Source organism: Sapajus apella, unplaced genomic scaffold (genome assembly GCF_009761245.1).
Source record: "Sapajus apella isolate SASKATOON/1434 unplaced genomic scaffold, GSC_monkey_1.0 scaffold4233, whole genome shotgun sequence".
Taxonomy (NCBI): domain Eukaryota; kingdom Metazoa; phylum Chordata; class Mammalia; order Primates; family Cebidae; genus Sapajus; species Sapajus apella.
Genome location: NW_022441159.1, coordinates 1 through 5268, shown reverse-complemented (window position 1 = coordinate 5268; position 5268 = coordinate 1). Strand labels below are relative to the sequence as shown.

Below are 5268 nucleotides of genomic sequence, written 5' to 3'. Positions count from 1 at the left end.
GAGAAAACAAAGGGCAAATCCTATCTCCCTGAGTATTTAGCACACTTGAAAAAGTTACAAGGTATTCTGCACAGAAATAATATTTAAAATCTTAATATTCTTATTTAATGTCAATGGAAGTATTCAATACATAAAAATTCATGATACATATACATTTGCCTGACTACATGATCAATAAATAGAAGTTATTACATCATATTCTATGACATATTTTTAAAATGTTTTTATGTTTAGAAGCATGAGACTGTATATTTAAATTTCGGATAATTTACTTGCTCAGCACCAATAATACATTCAATGGCTAATTTACACACCTTCACCAACCAGAGCAATAATACATTTTCCATGCTTTTCCATAACAAATTGTCATCTGGAACACGACCATGTTCTGGGATGATGATGCCAGAGCTTTAGGAGTTTCTTTTCTGGTTATTTCCCTTTGTTAAGTGTGCGTATCTGGTAGAGCTTCTACTTTCCTTTCTGTCATCTCTGTCTCTGGATGCCATTTTGCTAGAAACACCTTTTATATTTGTTGATTTTTTCCTATTTTCCTTGGTTTTCGCACTTTTTTCTAGGTCCACTTTCTCTTTTTCTCTGTCCTTTTTACCCTTGGGAGACTCCTTCCTGGACAGGTCTGCATCAGCAATTTTCTTATCCTTTCCGTCATCCTCTTTTTCTTTCTTCCCCTTTTTTCTCTCTTCGTTCTTACTTTCCTTCCTTGAATCAGGTTTCCCTTTTTCCTTCTTGAGCTCCTCTTTAGTGAGTTCTTTAACTTTCAGATTTTCCAATTAAAGGAAAAAAGGTTTATTGACAGGATCTCTTAATCACAGAACAAGAAGTTAGTGAAAAGGTATTCTCTTTTTATCTCTTCACACACAGGAAATCCACATTCAGAAAGTTACTTTAATTCACTAGTCTTTATAGCGGTTAAAAATAGATGCAAACCTCTATAAAATATCAACTATTAAACAATGCTGGAAGCTTGTCAACTTTTCCATCTTGAAATACAGTATGACTTGCCTTAAAACAACATTAGCATGCACTATTATAAAACCGAGTGCACCATGAAGGCAGTACTTTACACAAAGTATTAACTCACACTTCATAACTATAATGACATAATTAAAGGAACACTGGCAACTTAAGAACAAATTTTTCATAATTTGTAAAAACACACACAAAGATAATTTAAAATGTTTAGCTCAAACAAAAAAGTATCTCCTTAAAATACATGTGCTTCTTTGAAGACAAATGTATGTAAATAATATTAAATATAATTTCATTTTCTTAGTTTACTAGGCAAAAAATTGTCATGTATATGAAATTTTTAAATCATTATCTATAGTATAAAGGACAAATTAGAATTGCCTTTTTGTTTTTAGGTATCATGAAATCAGTATTCCTTTAAGTATGTTTCCCTGTTAATTTATGTAGAGCCACTCAAGCTAACACACGTCTTCTATGTTCATAGGGTTGTCAGAGCAATTAAATGAAACACACAGCTAATTCCAAATCTCACGGAAGGTATTGCTTTCAACTTGCTTTATGTAAAGTTTAATAAAGCAGTTAGCAAACGCTCTGAATTTCATCTGTTTGAACTCTCATGAGGAAATCATAAGGCGTTTACCACATTTAAGCAGAAACAAAGAAAATGAAATATTTCTTTAATAAAATGTGGAAGATGTTTTTGCCCATCAAAATCATGTAAAACTTATATAGCACAAATGGTGTTCAAAATGAGCATCAAATGTGCAGTACTTACTAAAAGTACTCTACCTTTCTAGGCTGTCTAATAAAATCTTGATTAACAGATTAAAATATCACATAGGCTTTCTCCATTAATTGAATTTCCTGCTGATCAACCAGGAGATTCTTCAGTTCTTCCTTAAAAAATCTTATTAAAGTCTTCTAAGAATACAGAATAGTATTCATTCAGGGTCATGCTCTGAGTCTTCATTCTATTTCAATGCTGTTTGGATAGTAACATAGATGCTGGCATTGCAAGAGTATAACGCATGTGCAATGCTTGTTTTGGTCTGCACACTGCTTTTTAGAACTTCAGTCTTTAATGTTTAATTTGCTTCTCTTTAGCCTTAGTTTTTCTCTTGGCTACCCCACTGGATCCTTCTAATAAAACTTTGGCATCATCCACATCAAAATCTCCATCACCATCAGCATCATAGACTCCTAGTTTTCCTAGAACTTCTTCATAGTCAACAAGATCAAACCAAACCACAGCTACAGACGTCCAGACACCCAGCAATGCAATCACCATAAACCACGTGAAGAATGAAGTTCCCGAGAGTCCTCCTTTCTTCCCATTCTTGTGTCCTCCGTGCTTTGTCTCTCTCCGGGACCCGGGGCTGCTGCTGCCCCCGCTGCTGCCAGCTCGTGCTACCGCTGCCGGAGCCGCCGCTGCTGCTGCTGTTGCCGCTGCCCTTGGCATTCTTACGCGGGGCCATAGCGCGCTCCGCCAAGGCTGGCGAGGGCTGGTGGGCTTCCTCAGTGCGCGGGTGGACACTCGCGACACGGGAGCCGCTGACCGCGGCGGGCGCTGGAGCGAGTGCGGGCCGCTACTCCTGCAGCAAAGCTTGTGCCTCGGCACCGCCTGCAGCGCCTGGGAGGACTTTCACCCGCGTGCCGCCTGCGCGCGCCCCGCCTCGCGTGTGCGAACCTGTGACTCCCTCCCGGGGCGAGAGCGCGCCGCTCGCCTAATTTTCACCACTTACCAGGTGTGTGACATTGGGAAAATACTTTCTCTGACCTCATTTTTTCTATCCATAAAATAGAGATAATATTTGTCTGAACTTACTAACGAAGTTACAAGGTTAAATGAATTATTACACATAAGGCAGGTAAAACAGTGATACTGATGGTATTCTATAGAAGGTTCTCATTGCAAAACAATCCCCTTTCAATTACCTGCTCAAATAATGAAGGAACTGCACTGTTAATACTATTAAGAATATTTTATATAACTATTAAACAGGTTTCTGTGTTAACAGTTATAACTAAAATGTGAGAGTGAGACTCTGAAACTCCATTACAAAACTGAAAATAAAACTACACTAGGAAATCTGCTTCCGCAGAATTTGTCATTTTCCCCAACTTCTCTCATGCATGCCCCAAACCATTTCCCTTTCAAGCTCTTGTAAAACTTAATCGGTTCATGTGAAGTTAGATTCTTCTTCTAAATATGGTTCTTTAAACTTCACTGGGGTAGAGAAGTCATTTAAGTAATTGGATTTGCCCTGCATTCCCCCTCTAGATTCAGCTGTTTTTAAAATCTGTTTTACACACTGTCAATAAGAACTGGAAAGCATGACGCCTTCCAGATTTATTGAATGAGGATCCTAGAATCATCTGTCTATGCACAGAACTTCAACGCAATGAACAGATATGCTCTTTTTAACAAAACCAAAATATGTTTTCAGCGCAGTCCCTGCTTTACAGAAACCACAACTTTATTCCCGCTAGCACTGTTTCTACACCCCTTTGGTTAAGGTCTGTCACATGGTGTTATAATTGTCTCTTTACTTCCCTGCATCCTCTATTAGACTATAGGTTCTATGAAAGTTTTATTCATTTTTCATTCACATTGCTAAATATTTCCTTCATATGACATTAGTAAATTCGCAATATATAAAAAAAGATTGAATAGGTGACCAATTTACATGTAGTTAAAGTAAGAGATTAACTGTATTTGAGAATAAAATTCATATTCCTGACCTTAAAACTTCCAGAGGTTTTGAATTATCCTCAAAGACTTGAGGAGGAAGGACTTTTAAAATAATTTTATAAAATGCACGAAGAAATTTCTTACAAAATATTTTTATGAGCATGGAGCCAAGGGTTAATATAAAACACATATAATGCTAGCACTCACTAGAGGCTCATTTCTCTGTAGATGTCACATGCTTAGCCTACATCTCTTAAAATCAGATCCATCCATTTTCTAAGTTTCCTTTTTTTCCTATGGCTAAGATTACAATCTATCATTTAGAGAGAATGTGACACCTAGATAAACGCAAGTATATAAAAAGGAATCGAAACTGATGCAGAAGGAAAAAAGTACCAGCGGGCTGCAATTCTGTTAGTTAAGATGACATGGTTGGGAGCTGAGAAGATAGCACAGAAAAATAAAAGAAAAAGTTTTGAGGTCATTTTTATCAAGTGACTTGTATTTGCAAGAATGTGAAAACATGTCAAAAATAGCCATATTTTCCAAGTTCATTGTTCTAAAATCCTTCCTCCTTCCTCTCTGATATTTGATATATTTGTTAAAATACTCATGCTTTAGTTTGAAATCAATTTTATATTTGTTTTAAATATTTAAATAATATCCATATTTAAATATATTTCAATAATATCCAACCACCTCCTACTATGTGAAATGTTTAATCACAAACCAATGAGTCTTTTTATTGCCCTCCAGTCATAATTATCATGTACCTTTAGTATGTGGAGTACTTATTGGTTTGCACAGATATACTGAGCAAAAACATATTTATATGGCAATTGACAAACTAATCTCAGGGTGGTCCCCCCTACTGAACGCTGAACGTTTCTTATCTTGTTTCATGCGTGTGATGAAATAAAGCACAAAAAATCAGGAAATGCGAGTTCTCATTCGGTTTCATCATTGGCATCATCAAGTCCCCTTCTCTGGATCACAGTTTTCTCATCTGAAAAATAAAGAAATTTTGACTAGCTGCTTCTTAATATTCTTTTCTTCACAGTTAAATAATTCTTCCTGTTAAGATCTTATTTTAAAAATAGGAAATGAAAAGCCTACAACTATGATAACTTTCTTCATCGATATTTTGGAATTTTTTATTAGTTGCAGTTATTTCTGCAATTATTATAGCAAATAACATAGAATAAGATAGTCTCCAAATATTAACAATGTGTCCAATTATGTTAAATAAAAAATCATTGGGCTAATCTTATTCTATCATTTGTGAAGAAAAAAATAGTGCAGTTTTGTTTTTCCCTGTACTGGAGATTGTCCTCTTTTGAAGAGAGATGTTTCTTAATGCTCAGCAGCATACGCGTTTGTGTAACTTAGCAAATGACAAGGGCAGTTCCCCCACAATTCTGTGCATTTTTAGCAGTGCAAAATTTTGGTGGTGGTAATTCTAGGTATCAGAGGTGTCACTTTGTCTGTAGGACACTTTAACAATGAAAAGAAAGAATGGACCAAGAGTCAGGCATGCTTTCAATTAAATGTGTGCTGTTTGGCTAAACTTGTGCTCAACCTAGGAAAAC

General features: G+C 36.1%; 1 pseudogene across 1 annotated transcript; it reads right to left on the bottom strand.

The window, feature by feature from the left end:
- Positions 1–251: 251 nt before the first annotated feature.
- On the bottom strand, positions 252–2689 carry LOC116547703 (annotated as a pseudogene). The gene is made up of 2 exons (XR_004267145.1): positions 2091–2689; positions 252–777 (listed from the first exon to the last, which is right to left on the bottom strand). The product of XR_004267145.1 is annotated as an aspartyl/asparaginyl beta-hydroxylase-like (transcript).
- Positions 2690–5268: the final 2579 nt, after the last annotated feature.